At 32.2% G+C, this 18,796-nt stretch overlaps 1 protein-coding gene across 3 annotated transcripts in view; it reads right to left on the minus strand.

Moving 5' to 3' along the window:
- LOC117345280 overlaps nt 1-13,462 on the minus strand; it is a 100,159-nt gene extending 86,697 nt beyond the window's left edge. The window contains exons 1-3 of one of the 3 annotated variants that reach the window (XR_004536388.1): nt 12,480-13,420; nt 4,515-4,575; nt 1,433-1,534 (exon numbers count right to left, since the gene is read on the minus strand). The gene's annotated coding sequence lies outside the window, so the exon portion shown is untranslated. Of the gene's footprint in view, nt 1-1,432; nt 1,535-4,514; nt 4,576-7,788; nt 8,050-12,479 lie in introns of those variants that run through there. The other 2 variants (XR_004536389.1, XR_004536390.1) reach the window with 2 other exon arrangements.
- Nucleotides 13,463-18,796: the final 5,334 nt, after the last annotated feature.

Raw genomic sequence — 18,796 nt, forward strand, 5'->3', positions numbered from 1 at the left:
TACAATGTATCACATACATATGCTCTATACAACACAATCATGATATCTACAGGAAGTAGTTACTTGAGGTCAACAGTGGACAGTATTGGACACTCATCCTCTCTGAACATTTTAAAACACAAAATTCAAAAGTAAGAAAATCATTACTGAAAGTAGTGATGGTCCCCAACGCCAAGACACACCGACAAAACACACAAATGTAAAAAAAAAAAAAACAAACAAACAAACACGGTAAGCATTAGGATAAGACCCCTGGTTTCCGTCACATGATACTCCATCACCATCAGAAAGACGTGCACCCCCAACATTGGGGACACATTGACAAAACGTAAAAAGGTTTATAACTCTGTAAGCAGTGTGACAAGAAACCCGATTTCACCACGTGACACTCTTTCACATCAAAAGTCACGTGCAGGCAAATATTGGCAACTTATGTTAGACTTCCGTAAAAATGACGAGTAATAGACGGACTAATACGGAGATGTCCGGATGTAAACATGTAGCGTTTTCTGTACTGTTTGATAGCTGGTCAAAACCCAAATTTATATTGGCAACGAGAGAAATACAATTAAGCAGGGGGAGATAATTTGTGTTCAATTTTTCAGAACCTATATCCTGCTTGATATGATAAAACAACTGTAACATGAATTATGAAGATAAAAAATTAGAGTAAATATGTTCACACAATTTTGTCACATACTTTTGCACATTGTTATTGTAAAATCAACTTTTAAATTAAATTAAAGCTATACAAATTTCTTGTGAAACACAGGTAATGTTTTACAATATCTGTGGTGCAGATGTCTTTGCAGGCATTTTGATAGTATAGCTATGCCGCCATTTTGGAGCACAGTTTACCAGCTGACACAATCGTTTCTACTTCATGACCGGACTTAACTAGGATTTGGCTTCGATGTTATCACAGTTTTAAATTTTAACGTTTAACGTGGAACGATTAAAACAGAAGATCACTTTGTCATAAAGAGAGCGAAAACACCAGTTGGTACTCTGTGCGTCAGAATGGCAGCTAAAATAAAACTGATCAAAGTGCCTACGAAATGTTTGTGATACGCATATCAGAAGTAAGATTGGTCTGAATCATCATTACTTTGAAACAGACATATATTATTTTTAGATTATGTTATATTCATAAGCATTTATATTGATTTTTGTAATCATCATTACTAAGGGCGCGACTCGTTAATAGTTACGATCAGTTTGACTGTTGCTTGGCGTTGAACTCCTTCCAGCTCATTTACATATTCCGCAGACAGCCTACACCAGTCCAATAGATCAGTAACTACCGTTTAATGTATGTTTTATAGGCATACTGTATACTAAACACATTTTTTAATAAACATTTACCTTATTTCTGATATGACGCTTTACATGAATATACAATATAGATCTCGGAGAGGTAAATTGATCCTACCTTATAATGACATCGCCACTTTCATCTCCAGTTTCGTCTCATTGTTTGTCGAACCATCGTTCCTGGTTTTACAGCATGCATGCTACATGTTCTATATGGGTGCTGTAAATAAACAGACTACAGTAATTAAGGTTCCATTTTCTTGTCAATGAGAGTAAATCTACATATTCTGAATGATAGACTTTAATATATATACTCCAGTCATAAAGATACATATGTAACTATTTTACCTTGTTGAACCATGCATGGCATACTAAATTCTTTTGAATAGTGACATGCATTTTATGTCCTTTTACCACAATTTAAACTAACATTTTCTCCATTTGAACTTCTATTAAACACGCTTGTTGGCCCGGTTGGAAGCTCGCGTGGGGTCTTACTGTGGGAGGAAACCGGAATACCCGGGAAAACTCACGTGGTCGGGCAAGTGACCCCTAACCTTAAGTGATGACGTTCTAGATCTATTATTCGGTCTATAGTGTACCTATTACTTTAGTCGTATTAACGTGCTCTTCACCCGTGTGTTATCCTTAGTACAATTCTTAATTATTTATTTATAATAAATTAATTGTAAACATAGGTCTAGTCATGTAATTGTTGCTAAATCTAGTTTTGTGCATGTTATTTCATGCCTGTTATATTGACTAAACTTCATTTACTCTCATTATTATTTAATAAACTTCATGTATACTCATCATTATTGACTAAACTTCATTCTTACTCATATTTATTAACTAACGTCATTCATACTCATTGGCCCTGGCTGTTAATAGGACGTTAAACAAAAACAAAACAAACCAACCAAATCATACTCATTATTGACTAAACTTCATTTATGTTCATTATTATTGACTAAACTTCATTCTTACTCACATGTATTGACGAACTTCATTTATGCCCAATATTATTGACTATGTCTAAACTTCATTCATACTCATTGTTATTGACTAAACCTCATTCATACTCATTATTATTTACTAAACCTCATTCATACTCATAATTATTGACTAAACCTCATTCATACTCATAATTATTGACTAAACCTCGCCATACTCATTATTATTGACTAAACCCCATTCATACTCAATATTATTGACTGACTTCATTCATACTCATAATTATTTACTTAAACTTCGTCCATACTTTTTTCATTGACTAAACTCATTCATACTCATTTTTATTGACTAACTGCATTCATACTCATAATTACTTACTGATAAAAACTTCGTTCTTACTTTTTTTTTTACTAAACTTCATTTATGCTCATTATTATTGACTTATTTCATTCACATACATTATTATTGACAAAACTTCATTCACACTCATTAGTATTTACCAAACTTCATTCATACTCATAAGTATTGACTAAACATCATTTATACTCATTACTATTGACTAACTTCATTCATACTCATTACTATTGACTAACTTCATTCATAGTCATAATTACTGACTTAACTTCGTTCGTACTGATTTTTATTAACTAAACTTCATTTATGCTCACTATTATTGACTTGATTTCATTTATACTCATAGTTATTGACTAAACCTCATTCACACTCATTATTATTGACTAAACCTCATTCACACTCATTATTATTGACTGAACCTCATTCTTACTCATTATTATTGACTAACTTCATTCATACTCATTATTATTGACTTAACATCTTTCACACTCATTATTATTGACTAAACCTCATTCATACTCATTATTATTGACTAACTTCATTCATACTCATAATTGTTGAATTAAACTTCGTTCATATCTATTTCCATTGACTAAACCTCATTCATACTCATTATTATTGGCTGACTTCATTCATACTCATAATTATTGACTAAACTTTTTTTATGTCCATTATTATTGACTAAACTCATTCATATTCAATATTATTGACTAAATTTCATTGATATTTAATTATTGACTTTATTTCATTCATACTCATAATTAATGACTAAATTTTATCTTAAAAACTCATTATTATTTATTACACTTCCTTTATACTCATTATTATTGACTAAACTTCATTCACACTCGTAATTATTGACTTAACTCCTTTTATACTCATTATTATTGGCTAAATTTCGTTCATATTTATTATTGTATACCAAATTTCATTTATACTCTTTATTGATCAACTTAAATCCATGTTATAAACTATCAGCCATGCATGTTATCATCGAACATATATCAGTTTTACATACGTACATTATATATCTTATGTATATTTGTCCAAATCCAATTTATTCTCGTTATATTTTTCCAAATCCAAACTCACGCCCATTGTAATTTATCATGCCTTTTTTACATGTAGGCATTTACACCATCCCATTTTAAAATCAATTATTATTACGTATTTGTCAAATCATATCTTATACTTAATATCATTAAACCAAATCTCCTTTTTATAACCGATCATATCGCATGACTGTTATCAATGCTGAGATTCTATTCTATGTCTGATTTCACTGATAGAATTGTAAATGAAAGGAAATCTCACCTATCAAAATAATTCACATTTAACAATCTAAACAGCTAAGTTTCAAACATCATGTTTAATCATCAAACCTATTTCGTGATAAAGGCAAATTCCGCTTTTCGTATTAGAATTTGAGAATTGTTCGTTGGACATTTTAGACTTAATTACTTTGTCACGATTTGTGTGTTGTTTAATGCTGGTAATTATGTGGATTGGTTTTATGTTGGATAACGTCCTATCAACAGCAATGGTCATTAAAGGACGACTCCCAGTGTATGCCAAGTGGATGTAGTACGCGTGATGTTAGTCAGAGATATCTTCATATCCTTCATGTTACTGTAAAATGTTTAACTGTCCACATCAATGCAAACTAGTTAATTCCTTGAAGTCATTCATCGTTCTCACTTACGCAATGTGTTGAGTTCTCGTTAGTAGGACCATTTCTCTATATCGTAGCTGATTTTCAAGGGGAATTAGAGAGTATTTATTTCTCAGAAATAAAAGCCACAAATTTCTTTTGAAGCTACATCTCTGTTTTATAAACAGTAGTGCTTGCCATTAATAGTTAGTACAGAAAACATTGGATTGGACTTTCTCACCTTGTTGAGGGCTGACCTGTGCTCGTCTACACGATCTGGGTAATTTCTTCCGTCGAGACATCTGAAATGAAAAATAAAAATAAATTAAAATGTGTGCTGATTATAATGTTCTCTGTCACGAGTGTATGGAAGTTAGTTCTTGTAAAGACATGTTTAATATACCTATTACAAAAAATGTTATTTTGTCATTGCAAAGATTATTTTAAATAAGCATTATTGCCGTATTCATTGACGACAGTATCTATGTTTAGAACAAAATACAAAAAAATATAACCTAATTATTCAACTATTGTTAAATTTTGTTTACATCTCCTCATGTAACCTTAGTAACCCTCTCGACCCAGAGTTCACAATTGTTGCTAAGCTATTTGCATTTTTGTTTTTTTTTTGTGTGTGGGGGCTTTTTTTATAATCTGTAGGAGGCGGACGCTACCCGATGATGACCTAATAAATGTTTTGTATGTGTTGAGCGAAACTGGTATGGTGGTGGCTGTAGAAACTGGCCTTATCGTGCAATTTTGAATCCTCTAAAAGACTATTAAGCACTAGTATCACGACCGATTTACTCGTATAGTGAATGATTTCCAGGATAGTAGTAATGGACATGATGCAAATTTTTGATATCACAAGATCATGTTGACGTTTATAAATTAATTTTTACCGTGTTATCGGACCAAAATGTCATAGATTGAATGATAAAACAATACAAAACAGAACCAGAAAAAATGTAAGGCACATGATTTTCCAACAGTTTGTTCTGTGGTGTCCTCGGTCCCTGTTGTTGTGTTTCGGTATGTTTTGGCCTTTCCATCGGTTCCTGTTGTGTTTCGTTATGTTTTGGCCTTTCCGTCGGTCCCTGTTGTTGTGTTTCGGTATGTTTTGGCCTTTCCATCGGTTCCTGTTATTGTGTTTCCTTTTGTTAAGGTGTTTCCTCATTTCCTGTTGTTGTGGTTTGTTTTTTAATGGCGTTTCCTCGGCTCTTTCCTCATTTCCTGTTGTTGTGATACTTTTATTTTGTGTGTTTTCTTTGTTTCTGTTGTTGTATTTCGTATTGTTTTAGCGTTTCTTCGACTACTGTTATTGTGTTTCGTTTTGTTTAGGTGTTTCCTCAGTTCCTGTTTTTGTATAACATTTTGTTTGGGCCTTTCTTCAGTTCCCGATGTTGTGTTTCGTTTTGTTTTTGTTTTTCTTCAGTTCCTAATGTGTTTCGTTTTGGTTTTATGTTTCCTCAGTTCCTGCTTTTGTGTTTCGTTTTTTTTCGCTCCTCAGTTCCTGTTTTCCTTTTATTTTTTATTTTTTTTTCCTTCTTGCGTTTCCTCGATTTATTTTATTTTGTTTGTGTTGTTGAAGTGTTTCCTCTGTTCCTGTTGTTGACGTTTTTCTAATATTTGTGTTCGGGTTGTACCACTATGCCATAACTCTGCATTATTTTTGCATCATTTTACTACTCGACCCAACTAGAAATATTAACAACGCAACTTTTGATTGGATACATGTTCAATTTTGTCCAGCCAGACAGAACAGGTATTTCCAAACTGATTTCATTTTGAGATATTTTAGCTTTAAATGTCAAAACACATATATTTTTTTTTCATTTTGAGGTTATAAAAAGAATCATATCAAATTGTACGGGCGGAGGAAATAGTAAAATGAGGCAACTAACTGTAGAACACCAATATAATTTAACATTTCCCGCAACCGAACACCTTGATATACTGCTTTTATTTTGTATATTGATTATTCTGTGTTGATCTAAATGACGAACACAAATTAATGTTTTCACAGAGGCATTTAAATTTTATCGGAAGACTGGTGAAATCATATGTTATGCCCAAGTTCTCATGCTTGGGTAGTTTGATGATTTAATGTTAGCTTTCTAGCGACAACTACTAATATTTATATTAAAGGACTATATATATAATGTTACAACATGAAAATTGTAAAATGACATTCTACTTATCAATATTCTAACAAAAAGCAGATCGGAAGCAAATAGTGGGAGAGCTGCCAAAAGGAAGAGTTGTCTCTTCTTGCCTACAAACTCCACCCACCCACACCCCTCATTGGTAGCCTCATCTTATCATACGACGGTACAAAGAGACAGGACAAAAAAGATTAACATATGAAAGAAATGATGAAAAGAAAAAATGCTGCAATAGGGACACTACTGTATGGGCTTATATTTCGCGGTTGTTGTATATATATATAAACATTGGTTTGGTATTTGTTTTACACTAAAATTAAGGACCACGAAATTGTCTTCCCGAATATAACTAACTATACAGTATATGGAATATTATATCTTCAATGCCCTCTATTCACAGAAGAAATTTAAACATAATACACGAGTCCACATTGGTCGCCTCTTACAATGTAAAACAGCTTATTTATCACTATGTAAAGATTCTGAACAATAATTTATAATGTATTACCAGAGTGGTTATGGTACCTGGCTATGGTAAATCATCATTAATATCTTTCGTGCTCAATCGAAACTTATGCATAAGTAAAGCTTCATATTTTTGTCGATTCATTTGTATGTGTTAATCTCATTTGAAAATTTCGACTCTTATTCAACATACATATCTAGGTGGAAGCTAACATCTAAACAACATTCTCAAATTCCTACATACATATAAAACCTCTCACATATGTATATCAGACTGCACTTTAAGTAATGTCTTTCCAAAAAGAATATATTAACCTGTCAATATACAGTCTTGTGCTATTTTAGGTATATTACCTGAACTGATTTATTCGTTAAAATAATATACATAATGTATCTCTAGGTATGACTTCAAAATGACATAGATTATGGAAACACATCAGGTAACCATGTTTTTTTAGCATACTTAATTCATCCTACCGTACGAGGGGAGACTGCTTTATGGTATGTATATTGACCCGTCAGCGGGTCACGTGCCTCCCTTGATACTTAGCTTATTTCCCCGGTCTCCATAGAAACATATTTTCATCTACCGGTATGTATTTGGTAGAAATAATGGAAGGATTAGAGCTGTTCTGATCTGTCAATGTCTTCCCAATCCTTTCTGGCAATTTTAATAAGAATTCGATGATAGAGATCGATTAGTGAATAACGACGACGAAGATTATCTGGGATCAGTCTCCTTATCACTCTGGCGTATTGTGTTATATTCCTTTCATGCTATCCTCTGAGATGTAGATTGTTGTAGAGTTCAAAATGTTGCAGTAACACTCAAACAATGATCAAGCGATTACTATAATGTTACGACTTAACAACATTCAAACATACCTCCTAATCATCCTTCTAACAAAGGTCATTGTTTACGAATGTTCACCTTTGAAACAGACCACCAGTTCATCAAGTTTTGAAATAATACAAGTATCCATCTTTTTGAAGTAGAGCACGTTGCATATATCGAATTAGGCTGCTTTATACATGTTGAGGTTATTCGCAGGCGTCCATATAATGGTGTCGCCGGTTTTCTGTTTCCACGAATACTGTAATTTGAGTTGATATGATCGTATAGTGCAAACGCACACATGGCTGACACGGAGAAAATAAAATACTACTTAATATGTCTAGGATCAATCAACAGAGAAGTTGGGAGGAGGCGTCACGGGTGGGATGATGTCACGCGTCATGCCTTTTACGATGCAGCCACATGCTACATTGGAGGGCGCCATCTTTGACATTCCTGTCAAACAAGAACTGCATGCGACAGCATGCAAAATGCGAAATTGTATTGTGAGCCTGAAAAATACTTCATACTGGCTCAACTATTGACCCTAATTCTAACTTTTGACGCTAACTCTAGGTATTAAAACTAACTCAAATTATTGACTCTATGCCAAACTATTGACTCTAACTATTGACTCTGATTCTAGCTATCGACTCTAACTATAACTATTGACTCTGATTCTAGCTATCGACTCTAACTCTAACTATTGACTCTGATTCTAACTATCGACTCTAACTATAACTACCGACTTTAACTCTAAATTTTAACTAATAGTCTATGTCTAACTATCGACTCCAACTCTAGATATCAACTATAACACTGACTATCGACTCTAACTCTAGATATCAACTATAACATTGACTATCGACTCTAACTCTAGATATAAACTATAACACTGACTATCGACTCTAACTCTAGATATCAACTATAACATTGACTATCGACTCTAACTCTAGATATCAACTATAACACTGACTATCGACTCCAACTCTAGATATCAACTATAACACTGACTATCGACTCCAACTCTAGATATCAACTATAACACTGACTATCGACTCTAACTCTAGATATCAACTATAACACTGACTATCGACTCTAACTCTAGATATCAACTATAACACTGACTATCGACTCTAACTCTAGATATCAACTATAACACTAACTATCGACTCTAGCTCTATTAACTCAACTGTTGACTCTAACTCAACTATTGGCTCTTACTATTAATTTGCATTGACAGGTTAAATATCGTGTCTTATGTACAATCCTATAAGAAGCAGCAAATGAAACTAAAAAGACATCTTCAATTGTTTTAAGTACAAATTGATATTTAATTATTTCAACATGTTCTTTTATACCATGATTTTAGTGTATTGGTCGGATTGGAACTTTCATTGTTTGGGGTTGCACATCCATGCAGTGATGAAGATCATATAGCCGACGATGTCCACAGGTGTAGGGGTAATAAAGGGCCACAGTGCACCCACATCAAATGCCAATAACCTGGACACGGTACACGTGTAGCTTGTTGCTGACCGCCCAATCACATCTTTCTGACAATGGGAGAATCAGACACTCTATACTCAATAAGGAAAATCAGTATACACGCAAAAATAGTGGTGTGGCGATTACTTGGCATCTGTTCTGCTCTGGATATTTGGTCTTGGACCTTTCAGTAGGGATAGTAGATCGACTGAAAACTTTCTTTGGAAACAGCAGACTTATAAGTTTTCCAGTTGGTAGAGCAGATCGGTCGGATCATTTGAGGCTGCAGATCAGGGGGAATTTTCAATGGTGATATTGAATCGGTTGGTGTTTATCAACTGGAATTGCAGATCACTTGAAGTTTTCGAATGGCAGGATATGTACATCCCATATTCAACAAGAGCACCACATAGCCAATTAGGGCAATATGCATTCTTCTCTTGAAATTGCGGGATTGGTTAAATATACTGTTTAACATCCTCTCAACAGAAACAACATAACGATATGAAACCATAAAAACAAATGTATATACTAATAGAAGGGAGATGTAGTTACTTTATCTGTCAAGTATAGCAAAATGAAACATAATAACTTGAAACAATGGTTAAATCTTTTTAAGATATCAAAGCTAAACGCAAATTCCAGTTAGAGTATATTGTCTTTAGTCAAGGTGACCTAAACTCAGATAATGCGAAGGATATTACGTTCGGAAAATAAAATGTCACTTTTCAATTTCTGCATAATACCATAATTATACTTGGAAAACCACATTATTTATACATGTATCAACTGATAATAATGATAATATTTTTTTTAAATCACTTATTGCTTTAGAATAAAACATCGAACCATCCGAATATAGCAATATAATTGTAGCTCTCGAGCTGTTAAACAGTTTTTATGAATGCTAAATATATATATTAATATTCTTTGTCGAATGGAACTTGTAACATGTGGAATATGCTGAAGATGTTATCTGGTCTCGTATAAATTGTATCCCATGTTGAGAACAGCTGGTAAGCTTCGTGACACGTTTCGAACTTCTAATGTCTTTATGTTGACAATTAATATGTACTTCGTACAGTATATCGTTTTGTATATATATGTATATATTGTGTGTGCATTGTATGTATTATATATGTCCACTTTTCATATTCATAAATAAGACCTTACTTACATTATGACCCGTATACTTCTCAGAAATAGGTTATGAATTAGAAATTACAAATAAGTAAATGTTCTATCTAATTGAATCAAATATTCACCATACACAACTATATATACGCTTATATGTTTTTCGATAACAACAATCGTACACAAGTTTATTTATTGGTTTGTATACATGTGGTTACTAGGCATCCCCCTACCGCCATTAATGGGTCTACTAGATTATCTATAGTGGTTAGTGAACCTGAAATTATTTCAGAATGGGCAGTTACTAAAGACGATCCTTAACCCCTGGTTTTTAGATTGTGTATTGTAATATCACACTCCTGTGGTTACGGATGTATAAAAAAATCACAGGAATGTGATACTTATACTCTGTTTGATTAATGGATTAAAACACACCAACAACAAACGTCAACGGATTTAAGATAACGAGGCTAGATAGTTGTGAAACACCACAGCAACGTCTAATATATACATAGATATACATTATTGTTTTAGTTTTAAAGGCGGACAGAATAATGTGAATTTCCGGTTGTATAATGCACCCGCCTTAAAAATCTCTGCAAAAATTTAAAATGAATATATTTATCACCAAAATTAAAAGACAGGAATAGGTTACAGTCATTGCTTTATAATGTAAATATTCTAAAATGTAAATACTTATATAGTTATTGGCAGACTTGTATCGCTTCATTAGATACCCAAACAATATTACTACTAAAGGTTTATGAATAACTTTACATTACATTAAATATTTTACTAAATAGATAACCCGTAGTAATTTAGTTTTTTGTCAAATCATAAAAGTAAATGAAAAGAAGGAAAAGTAATATTACACAATTTAAAAACCAATGTTTCATTTCGCAAAAAAAATCAAATAAAAAAAAAGCCTAATTAAGCCGTATACCTAACAATTATTTTTATTTTCATATTCTTTTAATTATTAGCATAATAAAAGGTTTCAAGAATAATAATATTTATAAAATGAAGACATTGCAATGTGTTGGCTTACGTAAAGGGCTTAATAAATCAACAAAACCCGGTGTGTTATGTTTCTTCTTGAAATTGGACTAGGGGTGGCCTTCCATGTCAAACCACCTACCACGTGACCTGTTCACGCCCATCCGTACTCTACCGATACGGATGGTTTAAGATAGACATAAAGGTGTAAACTTAACATCGCGTCATGTCCAGCTGTTACACGTATCTGTCTGAAAGTGCGTACTTCTTAGGAAAGGTTAAACAAGATCTTTAGTATAGATTTTTCCTATGCTTATGGTGTTCTCTGCGTATATTCAAGCTGTTTTAAATACAATTATATAATTGATAACTACTGGTGTATGATGATAATTAGTATTTTTACAAAGCAATCATTTTATAAGCATATCATACACGATGGAACTCTAATAAGGGGGCATTTCCAAAAAGGAATGCATCCGAAATGAATACTAAATCATATGATACCGTTTCAACACAATTTAATTAGATGACTTGTAGTAATTTCTAGGATCAGGAGACTGGTATCTATATACAGTACTTTCATAGTCAATGAAGTGATATTTTCCCATAAAGACAGATAAGATTGTTGGGTCGAACTCAGCAAAATACCAGTGCATACTCGGTTGATGAATAGATGGTTAAAAGATTAGATTATTAGAAATAAGTCATTTAAAAGAATATAATATCATTTCAAAGTCTTAAAAATAATATGTTGGTGCATATTATTTCAAAGGTCGACGTAAATTAAACTAAAAATAGTTATACATGTTTCTTGAAAACACTTAACATATCATTTTGCTATTTTAACCTTGAACAAACATTTACTTCACATTCATTAAAATCAAGACGACATTTTGTAAGTTATCAAGGTCAAAAAGTAGATATTTCATCTAAAATTCTATACAACACATTATTTTAAACCTTATTAGCTAGAGAAGAAATAATGTGATTTATCCAACGAACATAAGAATGGGAGATTAAAAGGGCGAGGTGTCATATTCCTGTCAGCCGTCCCGGTTAACATCGATGGCAATAAAGGTACTTTATTGTGGAGAAGCGGATGAAAAGCATCCATGCAACTTACCTTATAGGCTTCACTAAGGTTCTACCACCGGCTCATGTGTCACGATATCATTTCTGTGGTAATGCTCTTCCTTTCTCCGGCGTCACCCCCAGTCTCCCCCATGGTAACGCCATTCCAGGGTTTAAACACACACGTTCAGGAGGCGTCGTCAATGTTTTCGTGTTTTTCAATGTCGCCTGGTCCTTTAAGAGAAGTGCAGCTATAAATCGCATGGTAGAGTCTGGGTATGGTGTCCGATGCACACTGTTCGATATCTCGCGTGATTTCCTGCTTATAATAGATACGTTTGATTATACAGCGGCGCGAGTTGTTGGTGTTTTCATTTCCCTGTCTTCAGAAACTGTTTGGGGGATAAACCTATCCGGAAATGTCTATGTCAATGGACAGGAAATTCATGAACACACGTTTTCTAAACCACTCGCATTTGTCTTTATATGCATCAGTTTGCTTGTCCAAAACGTAGCCAACCGTGGATTGTCCATACGTCTAAGTAATAATTTTCTATTACCATAAATAGCGTCCAGGTGCCGAGTATTTCCCACATACATCGGCTACCCCAGCGTCCACATATAGCTGTACATGCAGTGTACACTAAATGTGAGTCCTGGATGCGGGTAACCTCGTGCTCCTCTTGTCGTACGGTGGATGCATCTTCAATTGATGTAAACGAAAGATGTCAGATAAATTTATACCTTGGTGAGGATACCATGCATTCAACTGTTTCAAAACGTAGCTACCCCAAAAAGCCAAATGTGTGTATGTGTGAGGTGGCCCAAACCATGCATGTCGCCTCAGACGATTTCATACATACTGATCTTAGGGTTTGTTGTAACTAGACTTAAACTATAGTTCTGTGAGACTCTAAGCTAGACTTGAAACAGTGCTTCGCTCCAAAACCTAGCTTATATGCTTCTTATCAAGATCTCTCGACCATAAAGGAAGAGAATCAATCGATTCCTTCATTAACGTACCATAAACAATATAAATAATATATGAAAATGGTTGTTTAAAGTTTCCTTTGAGGGAGCTTTGAAGATTCTGCTTTCATGATGGGCGTAATTTACTTAGCTAGCACAAACAACTGTCGAGGATAGGAGCAGGTTATTCACGGGTAGCTGCCCACGGCAGTTACAGAAGGGAGAATCTTACTCTGCAAAAGAACCACTAAAATATTCAAATCATGTTTAACCATCCAAAACGCTATGAATATTTCTTAAACGACTTCACAAAAAAGTGTTATTATATCGTGTATAAATTATGGGGATAGATGTGAGTGTATACACAGGTTGATATTAAATGAATTCTCCTTAAGAGATGTACTCAGTAAGTCAAACCTCGACGTGACTATATTGTTAATAAGGGTTTGGCATACACTTATAAACATATCAAGCCTGTCCCTGGCGTGTCCTCTCTCGCTTTCCAACACATACATGTGATTTTGTATGATAACATTTAGACAAACTATTCTCCTTATCATGTGTTATATGATGTCGATGAAATTTTTTTTTCTATGCATCCTGATCGAATGCTTACTGAATTAACGACATGATTTTATAATAATTAGACAGAATATTATTACCGAACAAGTCTATACTGGATTTTAGAAATAATAATAATGAAAATTAAATGAATATAAACGCTTGTGTGATAAGCAGTATATACTATGCACTTGTCTGCAATGATAAGTAAAATATATTCAATTTGTTCATCAGTCAGTCAGTAATGCGAATATTGCTTAAAACCTGAAAAAAGAAAACTATACTATTGAACAACATTGTCATAACCATGAGCACGACTGACGGTTCAAAGGAAAATCAGCTGTGTGATGAAGTTTTACATTCTATACATATGATGACTCGATGTATATTGTATTTAATATAGTATTCAAATGTAATGCTATTCTCTAGTGTGTCTTTTACAAAATGTCATCAGGAGATTCATAAAAGTGTGGGCGAATGGAAGAAACCAATTATTGCATATTCATGCCGTTTCTTTTCTTTTCCATCCGGGGCAACAAGTATGATGAAGTTAAGTTGATAAAACTTTTGCAATTGCTGTAAAATAGATAAAGTTTACATTTTAAAAAAAGGAAGAAAAGCGCATTATTTGCCGCTTTTATTGAATATTCATCGCAGAACTGCTTTGTTGATATTACAACATACACGTTGACTTCACGTAAATATGAACACGTATGCAATCTATCTTCATACTACGTATTCTATATACTATCACAGTACGTATTTTATATATCATCACAATACGTATTCTATATACCATCACAATACATATTCTATATACCATCACAATACATATTCTATATACCATCACAATACATATTCTATATACCATCACAATACGTATTCTATACACCATCACAATACATATTCTATATACCATCACAATACGTATTTTATATACCATCACAATACATATTTTATATACCATCCCAATGCATATTCTTTATACCATCAAAATACTCATTATATATACCATCACAATACGATTTTATATACCATCACAATACGTATTCTATATACCATCACAATACATATTCTATATACCATAACAATACATATTCTATATACCATCACAATACGTATTTTATATATCATCACGAATCGTATTCTATATACCATCACAATACGTATTCAATATACCATCACAGTACTATTTGATATATCATCATAATACGTATTCACTATACCCTCATACATGCTTTGAATGCCTAAACATGCATTTGATATGTATATCCAAATTGCTATCTGGCATACTTCAAAAATATCACAGCAAGGTAGTTTATCTATCAAAATTATCTACCAAATAGTTTTTGTCAAGAGAAATTAAATTGTCTATGCATTCTAAAATGTATTAATTTATTTTTTTTCTGTTTCGCTGCAAGATTTATATCTATTTATATCGAAAAAAATACTTCTGCATATATACAGAGTCTCCAATCTGATAAACTTGAAAGTTTCAGGTTTAACAGACAATGAATAGACCCACTCTTATAAACAGTGTAAAGCCATATTAGGGTACAATGCATATATCATTGGAGTATCATTAAACGGTCTATCTTTCATATTTAAGTGAATTATACCTTTATTTATGAATTCAACAATAACTTCAGTAATACATACATTCAATAATAGATAAATTCAGTAAAAGATAACTTTAGTAATACATAAATTCAATTATAGACAAATTCAGTAATAGGTAGCGTCAGCAATAAGAGAATACAGTAATAGGTCAATTCAGTTATGAAGATAAATTATATAAATTCAGTAATACATAAATTCCATAATAGAATAGTTATGTAACAAATAAATTCATTAATAGATGAATTCAATAATAGATAAATTAGATGAATTCAGTAATACATAACTTCAGTAATAGATAAACTGAGTAATATATAACTTCAGTAATAAATAAATTCAGTAATAGATTAATTAGATGAATTCAGTAATACATAACTTCAGTAATAGATAAATTCAGTAATAGATAAATTAGATGAATTCAGTAATACATAACTTCAGTAATAGATAAGTTAGATGAATTCAGTAATACATAACTTCAGTAATAGATAAATTAGATGAATTCAGTAATACATAACTTCAGTAATAGATAAATTCAGTAATAGATTAATTAGATGAATTCAGTAATACATAACTTCAGTAATAGATAAATTCAGTAATAGATTAATTAGATGAATTCAGTAATAGATAAATTCAGTAATAGATAAATTCAGTAATAGATAAATTCAGTAATAGATATAACTGTATCGTGCATCTGTTTCCTCTTTCGAGGACCCGTTAGTGATGCTATAAGGAACATATGTTTTAGAATCTAGAAGGGAAATCGGGACAAAAGAAAGAACTTATTTTAGATTTCTACTACAGATGCAAATTCCATGAATTATCACATCTTTACTAGGTACTTGTAAATACTTGTAATGACATATCGAAAAAAGTAAAAATGTATTTTTTTATTTAAACAATCATATTCTTGAAAAAGAAACTGTTTAGTAACACAATATACTTAAATCTTATACATTCTTATTATCTAAAATAATGTATTTAAACTTTAGAACTATCTTCAGTTACGAAATATTTGCAACAGACAAACAAGATATTATCCCTTTTCAATAGAAATAGAGTGTTAGATACAGAAGAGCAAAATATTTCGTCCTTCTTAGACTCATCACTGATTCTAAGGACCTAATTAAGGTATTAGTATCCTGGAGACAATGGAAGAATTTCAAATGTAATAAAAAAAATGCCCAAATATTGAAGGGTTGCTCAATGATTCAATTTTCGTAATTTGAGTATATTGGTTGTCAAGCATATGCGCATATTATGAACCATGCCGCTATTCAAATAAAATGAATGTGACCTGCTTAAGTCTTCAAAAATAATTCACATTTTATACTTTTGACAAATACTAAATGAGTGTTCTTATGCATTATTTTCGCTTTATTTTCATGACATTTTAAGTCAAGAAATATCGAAAAGAGAGACGGTTTTTTGTAGTTATCAAATAATTTGTTAAGGACAAAGTTTCCACTCAAATAACAAAATGTATGTTACAACTTCAGTGACAGTTACAAAGTACTATGTCAAGGGCCGCAATCAGCAGTGATGGCCATTATTGTTTTTTTTTTTTTTTTATTAAATATGAGCGCGGAGAAAACAATAAAGCTTTAAATTAAAAAGAAATGAAGCGAAAGATTAACGGTTCATTAAACACCTCATTTTTTTTCTAGAAACAATAAAAACGTAGTGAAATATTTGATGAACCTAATTATCGATAAGCGTATCAACATCAATGAAGATAAAATATATATATAACATTTGTCTTTACATTTTACTTAGTAAATAAATTAGAACTCGTAATAAGTTAACCATGTTGATGGGGTCTGGTATATTGGTATTGAAATTTAACGCTAATATGGTCTTTTGCAATTAAAACAAATATGGAATACATGCGTGGGTACAGGATGTTCCGGGTGTAATTTTACACACTGATAAAAACAGCTGTTTGATGGAAAGTTTAAACAGGAGTAAGGTAAATGACAATTATAATTGTTGTACAAATTATCAACATCAATGCAATACACAACAATTTCACGTGTTGATGTGACTAGATTTTCAGGACACTTAGAGTCGCTGAGTATCACTTACCCGTCCTAGAATGACGAATTTACTGTAGCTAACTCTTAATCTGTTTAGAAAGGTGCTTTAAACCTTTCTGTCTTTTGTACAACGTTTCAAAGCTGATGACTGTAATGACTTTATTTCTTGATCAAAGATGTTTTTGTCGATTGTTTTTCATTGTTTCTTGCATTTGAAACTTGAATTCACTGCAATATACATAAAACATAATGCATTTTACATGGTATCATAACTCTAAAATACCTGACTTGAATTTAAGATAGGATTCGTGGGTACATATTTCCACACATTTTTAAGAATATTGCATTTCTTATATATGTATTACTCACTCCCCGGCATTTCAAAGGAACTAAATGTTCTCACGTGAACTTTAAAAGGTTAAAAATCTCGCTACTAAATGGAAATGTTTAGATGAACAGCGATTGCCAACAAAAAGTTTCAGTTATGAGTCATATTTATTTAAAATGAGATACTATATACTAAATTATATTATTTGTATATTTGAATTTGGAGTCGTCGATATACCTGTGAATTGGCCATGTCGAGATAAACGCATCGTTCTAGCCAAATTGTTAAAAGAAAAAAAAATCTGAGCAGTATATTATTTATAAAGAAATACATATAGTGAAAGTTTCTAAATGTTTATGTTTTTTTGTTTTATAAATAGGAAAGGATACTTATATATGAAAATAAAAGCTACATTATGTCCAGTTAAACGTTCTGACAGAAATCATAACGCCGCTTTCATCGTTTATTTCGAAAACAGATGGTCTGAAATAAATGAAAAATACACAAGACCAAATTTATCCTAAGTGGTATTACCTGATTGTATTAACTGTAATATTATTTAGTTACACTAATCTTTGTAACCCAAAGGGAAAACATTATAATTCGAAATAGTTAGAACAATTAAAAGATAATTTAAAGCATCCTGTCAAACGTACAGTCCTTGTCTTCAGCTTTCCCGGGAAAATATTTGTATTTAAAGACAATCCCTTTATGAAAAAGCAATGTATTCAAAATTCTGGACTAAATAATCGCGTCGGCTATTAAATGAAATAATAACAAATCCTACTACGTTTTTTTTAAGTTATGTAATTGTGTGACTTTTTTAACATTTTAACCACATTTCATTGGTCCTATTGATAT

Source organism: Pecten maximus, chromosome 16, assembly GCF_902652985.1.
Source record: "Pecten maximus chromosome 16, xPecMax1.1, whole genome shotgun sequence".
Lineage (NCBI taxonomy): Eukaryota > Metazoa > Mollusca > Bivalvia > Pectinida > Pectinidae > Pecten > Pecten maximus.